This window comes from Schistocerca cancellata, chromosome 6 (assembly GCF_023864275.1).
Source record: "Schistocerca cancellata isolate TAMUIC-IGC-003103 chromosome 6, iqSchCanc2.1, whole genome shotgun sequence".
Classification (NCBI taxonomy): Eukaryota; Metazoa; Arthropoda; class Insecta; order Orthoptera; family Acrididae; genus Schistocerca; species Schistocerca cancellata.
In genome coordinates, this window is record NC_064631.1 from 212,263,558 (window position 1) to 212,280,489 (window position 16,932).

Below are 16,932 nucleotides of genomic sequence, written 5' to 3' on the forward strand. Positions count from 1 at the left end.
TAAACGGGTCACCGCACGATGCGCGTCTCCAGTCAACTGGGCGATACGGCGACACGAGATACACACCGCCAGGCGTAATCAGACGCCGCCGCCGCCGCTGCCGCAGCAGAAGGCTTCGCAAACGACACAGCTGCCGCTCTACACAGCCAGGACAATCCAGTGAGAAAACCGTTGTACAAATCTTCAATAAAAGTTATCTTATGTAAAAATGCTGTTTCATTCTACCTCATACCCGAGCCAAGGAAGAACCCACCCTGCCACATGTTGTTAAGAGAGAAATTAATTTATTTAGTAGTTTCACCCTGACATAATGCTTTAGAATCAAATGCCCTTTGCAGTAATGCTCATCCTGACAATTGACTAGCATCAAAAAGAGAAAACCCAGTTACATTTAGTAGCAGAAGTGTTACACTGTATATAACACTTCCAAATTAATAGAATTCTTTATTTCTAAGAAGGGAAGGAACATAACTTAAATCCTCGTTATGAAGTGGCTTCCTGTGCTTCGTGTGCCTCCTACGTACCATTACTTGTCACTATTCCAACTCGCAGAACGCAGGCTAAGTATCGGCTTCCTATTACTCAGTATTGATGCTCCCTAAGTCTGCCTACCGAACTGGGCGAATCGCCGATGGGCGGCTGGTTAAATACACTCTTCGTTAATATATAATTGATTTATGTGTGTTCCGTAATTTATGATAATAAGATAACAGCATAATTGTTTCCGACAGCTCGTTTAGGGGGACCCGTAAGTGTGGTGCTGCTCGCTGTTTCCACTTGAGCGAGTCAGCGTCGTGTTGATGCCGTTTATCGGCGCTGCGCTGGTCGGTGTGCAGTCGATGCTTTACGACTCACGTTTATAATAGGCCAGATGCACCAAAAGACTCTAAACTGAATCGTTAATGGGATCAAGTACACAGCGTTTGCGATGCTAAACTTTTGTTGCTTTCTGGGTGACCACAATTTCTTTAAATAAGGCGATCAGGTTCAATCGCACGTAGCTCTAACTTTCAGGTTACATAAACGTTACTGCTATCAGTATAGCGGAGTTTCATTCAGGGAGCAATATGAACAGATCTACTTCTTTTAGAGTACAGAAAAAGAATAACTCAGTTTATTTCTCCTTCAAAGGTACACTCAGAATAAAACTCTCTGAAATAGCTATTCACTGAAATACTGAGTTTGAGGCAAATTATTTTTTATCATAGCCGTTAGCCTGTGCGCTCAAAAAATGTCTTCAGGAATTGACTTGTAGATGTAACCCTAGATTTCCCTTGACACATACAAACCTAGAGCTGCCCCATCTCCCGACCTACAAAACCTACTGCACAATTCTTTGTGTATTAAGGGAACCTTAAAGTAACGTTTATTTACATTAAATTCCAAACGATAAATTGTTAACAGTTTTTATTTTTAATCGATAATGCAGTCGACCTTGTCATAAGCAATCTTTTGTCACCTGGTGTGCAAATTGCCATTGCCGTATTAATAAAAATCAGTTGGTTTTTGAGCAACGTATCTGGAGATGGAGTTTTGGACATCATCCACTTGGGCGGCGTCTCTGTGGCATTCCTCTGGATCCCAGGACACGTTGGTATCCGTGGAAACGAGGCGGACGATATAGCGGCCAAGGCTGCAGTCTCCCTTCTTCAGCCTGCTGTTCGCATGGTTCCCTTCGCCGATCTACGGATTGTTTTATGTCGTCGTGTTTCTCCTTTATGGCACACACATTGGTCTACGCTTCCCAATAAGAAATTGCAGGACGTGAAAGCTCTTCCCTGTGCTTGGACCTCGTCCTACCGAACTCGTCGTCGGGAGGAGGTAATTTTAACTAGACTCCGGATAGGGCACTGTCTTTCTAGCCATCGACATCTTTTAAGTGGCGATCCTCCCCCGCTTCGTCCCCACTGCTCTCAACTGTGGACGGTGAGACACATGTTACTTGAGTGCCCCTATTTTACTCCGCTACGCGCCCGTCTACAGCTGTCGCCTGGTATGTCTTCCATTTTAGCAGATGACACGCGCTCATCCGATCGCTTCCTCGAGTTTATTAGTATCAGTAAGATGACGTGGGTCATTTGAAGCTCTTTTTTTGTGGAAAACAAGCCCCCTTCTATAGTGGTTTTCTAAGCTTCCCTTCAGTTTTTCAGTTTCCCCACTTTTTGAGTTTCACTCCCATTGTTGATGATTTCCAATTTGTTTTTTTTTTACCTATCCCTAAGCCACAGACCGGGCGCTAATGACCGTGGCAATTTTGCGCCCTAAACCCATAACAAAAAAAATCCAGATTTTCTTTCTGCTACTTAGAAAGTGATGTAGCGATCTGAATAAATGGTAATCCGATGGCTCGATATAAGGCGAGAATGGGGGATGAGGCAGTATCCCCATCCCAGTTCATTAATTTTTCTGTCCAGGGTTCGTCTTGTGCGGTGCGATCTTGCATTATCGTGTTGCAGAAGAACGCATTTTCTGTTGAATATCGGTGGGCACTTATCAAGTAAAGATTGGTCTACTTGATCAAGCTGTTCACAGTAAAAGTCTGCATTCACATTTTGTGCAGGTTGCATCATTTCAAAATGAACGAGCCTGCGAATACTCCAACAAACACCCAAAAGCGCCTTGTTGTGTGGTACGAACCTGGCTTAGCTGTGCTTCGTGACGATTAATTCTGAGACAGACTCTCTTTAAAGTTCTGGGTTCTCATAGAGGACCCATTTCTCATGTTCTATGATCAAGCTATTGAAAAACGGATCTGTATCCTGTCGCTGAAGCTATAATTTGCATGTGGAGAATCAGTTACCTATGTTTCTCTTTACCAAAATGCTGCAAATGTTCTTGGATAGTCGATCTGTGGCATCACGTGTCGATACCTTCCCACTGGCGTTCTACAGTGGGTAACGGAAATGCAAGTTTCTGTTACACACCGACAGTGTTCGCGCGGGAACTGGCGGACTCAGTGAAGAATGCCCACTGGACAACGCCTCCAGCGGCTCTGGACTTGGAGCGCCCTCTGCCATCGCAGTACAGGATGGTCAGGGGCAGCGGCAGCTTCTCATCATCGCACTCGGAGCCATTCTGCTACAGGATGCTTCGCAGACGCCACCTAGTCGCAGTTCCGACTCCATCGTTCGTGCCTTGGCACAGAGAACATTTTCCTTGTTGTCACTTATAGCTGGACTTAATTTCCTTTCTATATTATTTGTAATGAGTCTTGATACGCCTGGAGAAATACAAGTAAACCAGTTTATTGTGATAGTTTGTTCGCTATTCATTTGTACTCCTGTTTAACTTTCCTACGACGACAGTTGCCACACCACTCCGTAGCCCATGTCCTCTTACGAAGTCATACACAACTAAACTAGTTTCGAGTACTGAAACCTGTGCGAGCCGGCCACGGTGGTCTAGCGGTTCTAGGCGCTCAGTCCGGAGCCGCGCGACTGCTACGGTCGCAGGTTCAGATCCTGCCTCGGGCATGGATGTGTGTGATGTCCTTAGGTTAGTTAGGTTTAAGTAGTTCTAAGTTCCAGGGGACTGATGACCATAGATGTTAAGTCCCATAGTGCTCAGAGCCATTTGAACCATGTCAGCACCAGCCTAAATTTCAGCTCCCACCGCCTCATTGCCACCTATATCAAAACCTAACTGCCCCATTGTGATTCACTCATCTATTCAACAGGATGATGGTGAGGATTTTTGGTGGGATAGGAATGTTCATGTACTGATACCACCCCACTGGCGTTCTACGGTTGGTAATGGATTTTAAGTTTCCGTTAGACGCTGATAGCAGTCACGCGGAATTTGGCGGACCGAAGGGTTTACGCCTTTATGCCTTGCCTCTAGTGACACTGGACTATGAGCGCTCCCTGCGATAGGAAATCGCCACTCTCTCGCCCAGTTGGAAGTGTGTGCTGCCTTTCAATAACCTCATGCTCAGATGTTCCGCCTGATTTAATGCAGCCCAAATAATGTAACTGTAATTTGTGATACCACAGTTTGGCAATGGTGCAGAAACTTTGAAGCAGGACATATAGACATTAATGATACAGGCTGTCAGAAAAGCAAGCGTGTATCCCTGAGTACAGCATCCGTTTGCTGGATATGGTCTTGGCGACGCCACGTTTTCTGAGCAGGGGACTGGTAAGTGCCACTAGTCCTCTGTAAGCCCTGAGCACGCTTCAACAACCGATGTGGGGTGTGGCTGTGGAAACTTGTGCGTCACGCGGAAAGGGACCTTGGCTTCACCACCGAGATAGTGGGGCTAGTATAAACACATATAAAAAAAGTTCTCAGTCTCGAGGTGTGCCGTGTGCTGATAAGATGCATGACTGTTGAGGTTGAGCAGTCCTTAGCGGGAAACCTGCCGCACCTCAGTTGTACAAGACTTACCTAGGCGAGCGGGGTTCTGCCTAGGTGGATTTTTATTTCCCTAGCTGCTAGTAAGGCAGAGGAGGAACCCTCTAAATTTCCTCCTCTTACTCCTGGTGGAATGGGTGGGTCTCTGGCAGGTATCAATAACCAAACTAACAAGAAAATCATGTAGCCAGTCCTCCAGGCCCAGGACTTACACAGAGCTCTTCATTCAACAGTAAGAGAATGCACGCTGCTGCGTGTTTTTGATTGTGATCACAAGGGGCGGGGTTTTGGAAATGTTTTTTTTTTTTTTTTTTTTTTTTACATTCAAAAGGATTTAGAGGGCATTGCAGGTACTATGAAATCAGTCAACACATACAAGGCCATGATACAGCCTCCCATATTTGCTACATCTTTTGCTTTGGCCCTTAAAAACCTATTTCGACAGCCAACGCTTCTATATAAACAGAGTTTTCTAGTGTCAGCACTAATATCTGTGTTTGCCAGTACACTCATCAAGCCGTTGTTTCAGAGCCCATAGCTCTTCTGAGAACATCAGATACAGCCGCAGTAGGCAGTGTTGTTGAGCATCTGGTTCCACCAAAGGCAGAGCCAGACAAAAATTCCAGCGCTGACTCCAGTGCTGCTGCTGTTTATCGCACAAATTCCTCCCAAACTTAACCTTCCACTGCAGGCGAAAACAGGCGGTAGACCAGATCAGGCCATGTTTATATCGTTGGACTTGACAATTCTACAGATTCTGCTTCAGAGCTGATGGACTGCGAAGTCTACCTGGCCAACCACAATGTCCCAAGGTTGAAACTTCGTCTGTTACAGGCTCCCCACCCCGGCAGAAATACAACGTGAATGTGACTCCCCCACTACAGTGTAACATAAATCAATTCAGGACTCATGTGGAGGAAATGAAACTCCTGGCAGAGGCTCAATCCATGTGCTTGTGTTTAACTTCCAACAAAACGGTAACCTGACTGCGGTACACTCCCTATGTTTGTGTTGCCTTCCACCGAAAGGATGACTTGGATGTGGAAAGAGGCAAGTGAGGGGTTTCTGTGTTTGTCACTTACACATTCCGCTCCTCTGCTCTCTCTTTGGTTACTAACCTACAATCCATAGCCGTTGCTGTTCATGTGGACCACAAGATCATGGTTTACTCACTGTATTTACCTCCACAGGATACAATAGAATTTGAGGCTCTCATGGGTCTTATTGTACACCTCCAAGCCACATTTCTCCTACTGGATTAAGGGGCTTAAATAACACTTGCCCCAGGGATCGAATCTTGTAGAATAACATGACGTCTTCAATACTGGCAGTCCCACACACTACTTACGTGATACTGGGAAGTCCTCAGCCACCGACCTCTCTTTCTGCTCTCCAGTCCTTGCAGAATCAGCACAGTGGAAGCAACTTATGACCTTCATTCCAGCGATCACATCCCAATGTGGATCACCTAGTGGATGGACGACTGCTTGAACAGAATCACCAAAGCGGGTTGTCATCAGGGCTAACTATATGCTGCTCAGTCAGCTGGCTGTGTTTGAACACCGCAGCAGCGTCCAGCAATGGATGGATCACATCACACAACTGATCCATCAAGTCAATGACTTACCCTTCCAAAGACTTAAGGTCATCTTAGGAGGCAACCTGTACCTTGATGGGCTCTAGAGTGCCGTCCAGTAACCTGGTACAGGTGTGCAGCTCTTCGACTGTTTAAATGCGGCGCAGCTTTTCAAGTCACGAGAGCCAAGGCTCACCGCGTAATTAAGAAGAGAAAGAAGAAATTCAGCCGGCCGAAGTGGCCGTGCGGTTAAAGGCGCTGCAGTCTGGAACCGCAAGACCGCTACGGTCGCAGGTTCGAATCCTGCCTCGGGCAAGGATGTTTGTGATGTCCTTAGGTTAGTTAGGTTTAACTAGTTCTAAGTTCTAGGGGACTAATGACCTCAGCAATTGAGTCCCATAGTGCTCAGAGCCATTTGAACCAACCATTTGAAGAAATTCATGGCATGCGTTCGTGGACTCTGTCAGCAGTTCCACTTTTCTACAAAAATATGGGTAGCCGTCAGCAGGGTTTCCAGTAAACACATTCGTCTACAATAGCAGCAGTCCTGAAACACGTGTGTCTCCAAACAACACCTGGAAACATCGCTCAGGCGATGGCAGAGTGTTGTGGAGAAAGTATAGCCAGTGCCAGCCAGGACCCAACATTTCGTCACTACCTTGTAACTGCAGAGAGGGGCAAGCTGGACTTCAGATCCAACAATCCTGAGTCTTAGAACTTCCCTTTCTCCATGTCGGCTCTGGAATCAGTACTGCCGCGCGGAATTAGCCGAGCGGTCACAAGCGCTGCAGCCATGGACTATGCCGCTGGTTCCGGAGGAGGTTCGAGCCCTCCCTCGGGCATGGGTGTGTGTGTTTGTCCTTAGGATAATTTAGGTTAAGTAGTGTGTAAGCTTAGTGACTGATAACCTTAGCAGTTAAGTCCCATAAGATTTCACACACCTTTGAACATTTGAATCAGTACTGCTGACACTCGTTATACTGCACCCAATCATGACGAAATCCAATACTCCATGCTTTGTTATTTTCCAACGGCGTCAAACGAAATCCTGCTCGATGTTTAATCTGATAAGGGAGACAGGCCACTTTCGTAATTCACAAAGAGAGGCGATAGTGAAGGCTCTCCTCAAACCAGGAAAGAATCACATGTGTCCCAATCGTTATCGGAACATCGCCTCATCGAGCTGTGTCGGAAAGACCGTGGAGGGAATTATTAACCACTCGTCTGGTCTTGTCTCTCAGTGTGTATTCTGGAGATTTAGGTCTATTGTCGACAACCTGACCAGCTAGAGGTTGCTATTCAGCAGGCTCTCATACACAAACCTGCCTGACTAGCTACCTTCTTTGAGGTCAGTAAGGCGTATGTCACTTCTTGGAGACATAGTGTTCTAAAGTAACTTCATCAACGGGGCCTTTGTAGCCACTTAACCATCTTCATACAGTCCTTCCTGTCTAACCGGTTTTTCGGGTCACCGGTTAGTACATGCTGTCGGATTGTTTACAGCAGGAGAATGGCGTCCCATAGGCCAGTGTTTTAAGTGTTACCCTCTTTGCCTCAGACACAAACAGTATCACGTCTATGGTAAGGAGCCCTGTACAGTGCTCCTTATTTGGGGACACTACTGGCGATTCCTGTTGCTCTTCCAGTGTTGCAGCAGTGACTCATCAGTTGCAACTTACAGTGGAGAGATAAGGGGCGTGGTCTGCAAAGATGGGTTTTCAGTTTTGTGCAGATAAGTGTGATTGTGTGTTCATTTTCATCGCTCTCGTCTCCTTTCAGTTTGCTTGACTTGTTTATGAGTGCTTCATTTTTTATTCCAAATTGTCGTGGTTGGCCGACCGCTTGGCCGAGCAGTTCTAGGCTCTTGAGTCCACAATCGTGCTGCTGCTATGGTCGCAGGTTCGAATCCTGCCTCGGGCTTGGATGTGTGTGATGTCCTTAGGTAAGTAATGTTTATGTAGGTCTATGTCTAGGGGACTGTTGACCTCAGATTTTAAGTCCCACAGGGCTTAGAGCCATTTGAACCATTTTGTCGTAATTTCCACACCTGAGAATTCTGAAAGCGAGAACCCAAAAGGCACTGAACAGCATGAAGTGCCTTAGCCACAGGTCTTGGGAAACAAGTCAGGGCGCGTTTGCTCCAGTTTTATAAGGCTTACCTTCATTCACGTGAGCACAGAGTATGGATTCTTATAGGACCAGCCTCATACCTGGTCTCTGTACTGAGAATGGTGAATCGCCACTTACAATCCGACAGGAACTCCTCATGGTGCAACAGGCATGTAAGTTCCTAGCACCTGCGAAATCGTCTCTGTATCATACTGTAGCCTGTCTGCCTCTGGAACGCCTTCTGTCCAATCATCCTTGAGCAACAAATTCGTTTTGGATACGCGTGTGACGTGTGCTAGAGCCACTTGGTGTGGAGCAAGTACAACCCCCAACCCCAGGGATTAAAGCATCTGCAACCCTGGTTACTGCAGAGATCCAGCGTAATTTTAGATTTAGTGCATTACAGAAGAAAGTGCACTGCCGTATAGGTTTCTAATAACAGTGTCAAGGATATTTTAACCGAGCACCGCAATTCTTTAGCTGTCATTATGCATGGGGCAAAACAGGGAACTCTGTTGATTGGTTTCATGTTTTCCCTGATCATGTCCGATTGTCTCAAAACTTTACTGTCTTTGACTCGGAATTAAATGCGATGTTGCTGACGCTAGAGCAAATGAGGCATAATTTTGGTACTCGATTCCTTGTCTGTACTGATCTCTGAGTGCCCTTCATTCTATATAAGGCTTGTACGCAGCAGATAAAGTAGCCCAGAATATGCAGGATGCTCTCCTCCAGCTACAACGCCTAGAGAAGGAGGTATCTTTCCGCTATGAGCCAGAGGAATTGGGTATTGCGGTAAATGAAAGGGCGGATGTAGCAGACAAGGAGCCACGCCGCGATCCTCAGTTATTTCAGTGTGCCAACCCCCTGCACGCCTTCACCTCGCTGTTGAGGTACAGAGTCTTTTGACGATGGGAAAATGAGTGGCTATAAGTGACACACAATGAGCTCCGTCTAATAAATCCCACAAAGCGGCCGTGACGTACCTCCCCCCCCCCCCCCCCAGCCACGTCGGCAGCAAGCGACTGGAAGAAGTCCTTAGCCGTCCTCTAATAGCCCACAGCATCATGAAGCAGAGATTCTTGCTCCTGGAAGCATTGCGTGTTGCTTTCTGGTGTACAGATTACTATGCCGCACATTTTATTCGTCTGCATTTTATTTCCTGACCAGAAGGCAGCAACAAAAAATGGTTCAAATGGCTCTGAGCACTATGGGGCTTAACTTCTAAGGTCATCAGTTCCCTAGAACCCACGTTTTTTGTTAGTTGTCACCCAGTCACATTTTCCTGTGGCTTTGTGTTAGCTCCTCTGTCGTTTTACTTCTGCTTTAATCCAAGGTATAGCAAATTTCATCATATCTCCATTGTCTTATGGCGTGTGAGATAGAGTGATTGTGTAGGTGAAAACGAGTGAAGTGGGAGTGAGAGCAAGAATGTCATTTGATATCCTTCCTCCTGACTGTGTGACAACTAATTTCGTAATTTTCTCCACATTCGTTTTTTTTATGTATGAAAGGCGCTGATAACCTCGCCACTGAGCGCCCGTTAGCTCCAAACTCACGCAAGCACACACACACACACACACACACACACACACACACACACACACATACACAAACACTTCTTCCCTCGTCATATGATTCTTTTCAGCAAATGGATCAGGCGATTCAAGAAAATCGTCCACGAAGGGCAATTCTGATCAGGCAAAGAGAAATGATGTCATCTGGCATTATCCTTCATCACGACAATACTTGGCCGCACACTGCTGCTGCAACGAAGACGCTCCTGCAGGGTTTTCAATGGGGAGTGTCAGATCACCCACCGTATCGGTTTGCCGCTGGATATGGTGACAGCACATTGATACGGACAACGACCTGCAGACCGCAGCAAAGAATTGCCGGAGAGCGCAGGCGGCTGCACTCTGTGGCGAGGATATCGGAAATTTGGTACCACTGAAGGACAGTTGTCTCAGTCAGTGCGGCGAATATGTAGAGAGGTATCTAGAAGCGTAACTATTTGTTGCAAATAAAAAATTTCTTTTAACTGTGGTTTCTATTTCGCGGCTGATCTGACTTTGAAAAAGAAAAAAAAAACAAAAACTAAAAACGCAAATACAGCTGCTCTGACGTAAATAGAGCGCTACTCTCATCACAGCAAACACGATATTAGCTCGATTTAAAGTTACTTCTTTTGCAAAAAAATCGTATGATAGTCATCCATACGGAATATGTTCGGAGATGGGTGAGTGGTTCGGAGATTAATTGCCTTTTTGTTGTCGTTTATTAAACACTACTTTAATATTTCTATATCAGAATGACGTAGAGGCGTCTGTGTGTAAGGATTGGTGTAGGCCAGTTTTGGCGCAAGTATGATCACGATCGAGCATTCTGATTGGCAGCTAGTATGGTTAGCCAATCATAATCGAGATGGTTCCCGCTCGTTACCTGATAGTTATACTGGGAGTGAGGCCACAAGAGGAGAGTCTCTCGCTAGCTTTAACGCGGTCGGTCATGTTACCAGTACGAGTAAAAATAACGTGTAAACTGAAGGAATACTGAGTTACTCGCGTTTGACATGTGCCGTGACGAAAGCTGATGTAGTTACAGACAGTTCTATGAAGTTTGGAAGTCTCAGAACTGTATTGTTGGAATGATATTCGCGTGTGAAACCTTGGCCTCCGTAGTATCCACGTGGCATGTTTCACTATTCAGCTGCTGAGCATTTTTACCGAGCAGTTTCTTTTATGAAATCCACCAGAAGGACCGAATGTAATAACTAATGTTAGTGGTGGATTTAATGACTGTGGAAACGTTGTTTAACTCGGGTCGGATCTGGACAGATTTCTGGCTGCTGTGCGTGCGAATTTGACGAAAATAACCAATAGTTTAAACGTGAACTGAATAGTGCCGTCTCTTCGTTTATAAGAGCAAATAAACATTTTTTGTGCGGAAATTTCGGACATTATTTTCCAGAAGCCAATCCATTATGTTACCGCCCGATAAATTTGTTATTGACAGTTTTTCTACAGAATTTTATTTCATTACTAGAGTTGCGCGGCCTCAGTTGTTGTAGATATTAGATGGTGTTTTTTATCAACGCTACACTCAGGAGAATCTTACAAACATCGAGCAGATGACATAGTAATAAACATTCCTGCCGTAGAGAAACAACTGAAAGAAACGAAAACAAACAAGTCTCCAAGTCCGCATAGAATATCAGTTCGAGTTTAGAACGAGTGCTCTACAGAACTGACCGCTTATTTAACTTGCATTTTTCGCGAATCTCTCACCCAGTCCAAGTCCCCAGCGACAGGAAAAAGCGCAGGTGACTCCTGTATATAAAAAGGACCAGAGAACAGATCCGCAAAATTACAGACTTATAGCCCGAATATCGGTTTACTGCAGAATCCTTGAACATATTCTCAATTCATACATAATAAATTTTCTTGAGAGCGAAAACCTTATGTCCACGACTCAGCATGGTTTTAGAAAGCATTGCTTGTGTGAAACTCAGCTTAACCTTTACTCGCATGAGATGCTGCAAACTCTCTCTCTCTCTCTTTCTAGATTGCCGGAAAGTATTTTTTATGGTGTATTGCAGACTGTTAAAGAAGCTACGAGCATATGGGATAGGTTCACAGATATGTGATTACCCCGAACTCTTCTCAAGCAATAGAACACAGTGTGTTGTCCTCGGCGGCGAGTGTTCATCTAAGACAGAGTATAGTCAGGAGTGCCTCAGGGAAGTATGATAAGACCACTGCAGTTTTCTGTATATATAAATGATCTGATCGACAGGGTGAACTGCTGCATGCGGGTGTGTGCTGATGATGCTGCGGTGTATGGGAAGGTGTCGAAGACGAATGTCTGTACGATGATACAAGATGACGTAGAAAAAATTTCTTGTTGTTGTGATGAATGGCAGCTGGCTCTATATCTAGACAAATGTAAATTGATGCGGATGAACAGAAAAAACAAACCCGTAATTTCGGATAAAGCATTAGTAGTGTCCTGCCTGACGCAGTCAAGTTGTTTAAATATATTGGCGTAACGTTGCAAAGCGATACAAAATGGAACGAGCATTTGAGGATTGTTGGGAAGGCGAATGGTTGACTCCTGTTTATTGAGAGAATTTTAGGAAAGTGTGGTTCATATATAAAGGAGACCGCATATAGGACCCTAGTGCGGTCTGCTAGTTTTGTTACAGGAAGATTCGAACAACAGGCAAGTATTTCGGAGATGCTTCGGAAACTCAAATGGGAATCCCGGGAGGGAAGGCGACTTTCTTCTCGAGGAACGCTACTGAGAAAATTTAGAGAACCGGTATTTGAAAGTGACCGCAGAAGGCTCCTGCTGTTGTCAAAATACATTTCGCTTAAGGAACGCGAAGACAACATACGAGAAATTAGGGCTCTTATGGAGGAATACAGATAATCATTTCTCCCTCGGTCTATCAGCGAATGGAACAGGAAAAGAAATGATTAGTGATGGTACATGGTACCCTTCACGGCCCCCTTTAAGGTGGCTTGCAGAGTATATTTATAGATGCAGATGTAGATATCTCTTTCATGCCGATTCCAGTTACTTCTTCTATCATGTCATTAGGCAATTCCTTCTTACAAAGGTCTTCAGTGTAATCTTTCCAACTTCCGCTCTCTCTCTCTCTCTCTCTTTTACGTTTAACAGTAGAGTTCTTATTGCACTCACACCTCAGGAGTGCGCGAAACTGGAGAGCAGGAAACGCATAAATACCATTTTCAGCATCGTGTCACATCCAGATTTCGTCGAATGGTTCTGAACTATCGCTAGTGGGTCCACCTTCTAAATAAAGGCAAAAATGGCAGTCACGCAACATTCCTAAGGGATGTGAACGAGGTCAGTGAGATTGCAGGCCCACGATGGCGCCAGAAAAGAGTTGAATTATCCGGGGGTGGGTGACGCTGAAAAGAGTTGAATTATCCGAGGGTTGCTGTCAGCAGTGTCAAAAGGTTGTCAGGAACATCGTTCTGTCGCACAAGGAACTGCGAACTGTCGTTTTCGTCGCGAAATGTATGAGTATCAACGCCCCAAGGGAAGGGGTGGTTTCATTGACGTCCTTTATGCTATTCCCCTCAGGCCTTTTCGTGTCATTTCTGAGCTGCGGCGTGTGTGAAATGTTTTAGTCGTTCATCCATAGAAACATGCGTGATTGCAACGCTGGTCGTTGCGGTTCTGACCTCCATCGCTGAGACATCAAGGGAAAGGCGAAATGAGGGTAACGGGTGGTATGATTACGTTCCCATCCCGTGGCACGTCCACTGTGGTACTGGTCAGAAATTTGGTGACCATGTGATATCATCGCTTACATTCACATGAACTTCTGAACTATGGTCTTTTTTCCCATGTGCCGACGACACCTTGCCTGTTTAAGCGTCGCCAAGTCAAATTTGAAACCTCTGCTTCTTAATCGAGGACAATTACGATTTTCGAAAAAGCGACCCATTAAGTGTGTTGCGTAGGGTAGACTGACCGAGGAGAGGTATGGGATTTGCTGCAGTGTAAACGCAGCTTGAAGTACTTATAGCATTACAAATATATTATTTAATATTTGCGGAACTGATAAGAAATTGCTTTCAGAAGCTTTAAACATTTTTGGAAGGTAGCGATTAACAGCCGTCAAGTAATGTGTAAAACGCATGTTTGACCGTCAACATTTTTTTTTTACTTAAAAGCCAAATTTCTACACGTTTCTCTCACAGACCACCTTCACGGATTAGGATTAAAACAGTTTATACCACAACATAATGCGTGTCATTGCTAAAGTAATGGCAACGTCTCATATGTAGAGCATGAATTCCAGTACACCACACAGGACTTTTGAAGGTAAACATACTACTAACATGCGTAATCTTAGCAGTACCGGAAAGAAAATCAGAGGTGCCTGTAGCGGTTCTGGTCTCGTAAACTGAGATACGGCCGGGAGAGAGAGTTGTGATGGCTACATGCACATACCTATTCGCATCCAGTGACGCCTGTGTTCTGAGGATGACGCGGCGGCCGGTCGGCACCGTTGGGTCTTAATGGCCTGTTCGGGCGGAGTTTAGTTTTATATTTGTTGTTTACATACACATACAACGTTGAATTATTTCTCAGAGTCACATCTAGGAACAAAATTTTTCATTTACCTTTCTCAAATTTTATTTATCTATCTATTCCATCCATTGTAGCCTGTTATCTGTAATTTAAACACAGGTTGTATTGATTCTTACAGAAGTTATGCCATATACATTGATACTATAATATCCCGGCCAAATATGTGCTAGTCCCAGACATTTTTTTCGTTTATCGTTTTAAAGCTGGGCCGATCAGCTGACGGATGCGTTTACTCCGAGAAATATAGTTGCTACATGGCGCGCGGTCGGTCATGCTAAAAACTTTGCTATCGGGAAAACGGACTCGATATGCTCCTACTACTCCTTGGCGGTACAGCCCTTGTAGGGCTTTAGCCTCTTGGACAACCTCCGCCCACTCTTCTCTGCTGGCTGCCTTGGCTCTCAGTCTTCTCGCTCCCATCCTTCTCAAGTCCTCTTCCATGTTGTCTAGATGTGTGGACCTTGGTCTGCCCCTTATACGACATCCACCGAGTTTTCCTGTGAAAACTTTCGTGACTGTGCTGTTCTCCACCATTCATTCTACATGTCCCAACCAATGTAGTCTATTACTCTTTATTTAAGTCACGATATCTGCTTTGTTGTTCAACTCTCTGATGTCCTTACTGTTTCTGATTCTCCAAAAATCCCTATCATTCACTGGCCCGTAGATTTTCCTAAGTATCTTCCTTTCCCATCTCTGCAACAGCTCATCGTTTTGTGTCATAGTCCAGGTCTCCGAACCACACATCACCACAGGTCTAACTACAGTACGATACACCGTCAGCTTCAGATTCCTACTAAGGCTCCTTGTTTTAAACACTTTAACCGGTGCAAAGCAGCTCCTGTTACCAGCTGCACTCCTTGCATGTATTTCTTCTCTCATATTATTATTCTCAGTTACCAGAGAGCCAAGATATTTAAAGCTCCCACAGCGTTCATATTCTTTTCCGTTCAACGTCATGCATCTTTCTCCTTCACTGTGTCTTTTCCTAGATGTTAACATATACTTGGTCTTAAATTGATTAATGGTCAGCCCCATCTCCGCAACATACCTTTCTGCTGTTTCAAGCTATTCTTCCTGGATAACAAATCAATATCATTTGCATGTGTCTATGTTTTTTTAGTGTTGATTCTGGTTTTTAGCCTCCGATTTTAAACTGAGTTTTTAATGTGTTCTCGGTGGTTGGGTTTTCCTTTTTTTCTCTATGGTCGGCCAACCACCGCCACACTCTGTGTGTTTTAATTTGTTTTGTCTGATCTCTGTCGGAATATTTCTTGTCCTGTGTCGTCTGCCGTCTTTCCTGTTGTTCGTTTTTTATTCTCTTTGGGTGGATTTAGTTTTTTTTTTTGGAAAAAGGGACCGATGACCGTAGCAGTGTGGTCCCTTTAATCCCACAAACCAACAAACCAACCGCGTGTGCAAGCTCCTGAGTGACTCTATTTAACAGTGGTCCCCCAGGGTTGTTGCTTTAAAAACAAAAAAGCTCCGGCAGAAGACAATATTACAGCAGGAACGATAAGATATGGTGGAGAAAAACTAGTAAGGGTTTTGCATGAGATTATAGTGGAAATATGTCGGAAAGAAACCATGCCAAAACAGTGGAGTACAGCAATACTCTGCTCTATACATAAGAAACATGACAAAGCTGACTGTGGGAATTATGGAGCAATTGCACTACTCTGTATAGTATACAAAGTATTGGGAAAAATCATTGCTGGGCGGTTAAGAACATACGTAGAAGAGTATGTAGGAGACATGCAGTGAGGTTTCTGAACAAATAGATCCACTACAGACCATAATTTTCGCTATCAGCAAGATCATTGAAAAATGTTATGAGTACACATCGATGTGTATTGACTGATGACAGTATCAAAAGGGATCAACTTTGGAAGGAAATGTAAGAGGCAGGAGTCCCTAACAAACTGATAAGATTGGTTCAAATGACTTTGAGAAGAGCAGTGTGCAAAGTAAAGATCGAGGGCACTTTATCAAAGCCATTTGAACTTAGCCAAGGACTGCGGCAGGGTGATGTGCTCTCAGTATTGTGTTTAATGTCGCATTGGAGTGTGTAATGCGAAAGACACAAGGCAACAACCCTGGGAACTCGATACATAGAAGTTAATGTTACCCAGATGCGCATCAGCGTTGGATGTTGAGCACCATTTTGTAAAAAATAAACTGGTACAGAGTTGAACAAAGAAAGATAGATAGCAAATCGATGCGAATATGTATGGAAATTAAATAAAAGGTAATTCAATCGATCTCAAATACACTCCTGTAAATTGAAATAAGAACACCGTGAATTCATTGTCCCAGGAAGGGGAAACTTTATTGACACATTCCTGGGGTCAGATACATCACATGATCACACTGACAGAACCACAGGCACATAGACACAGGCAACAGAGCATGCACAATGTCGGCACTAGTACAGTGTATATCCACCTTTCGCAGCAATGCAGGCTGCTATTCTCCCATGGAGACGATCGTAGAGATGCTGGATGTAGTCCTGTGGAACGGCTTGCCATGCCATTTCCACCTGGCGCCTCAGTTGGACCAGCGTTCGTGCTGGACGTGCAGACCGCGTGAGACGACGCTTCATCCAGTCCCAAACATGCTCAATAGGGGACAGATCCGGAGATCTTGCTGGCCAGTGTAGTTGACTTACACCTTCTACAGCACGTTGGGTGGCACGGGATACATGCGGACGTGCATTGTCCTGTTGGAACAGCAAGTTCCCTTGCCGGTCTAGGAATGGTAGAACG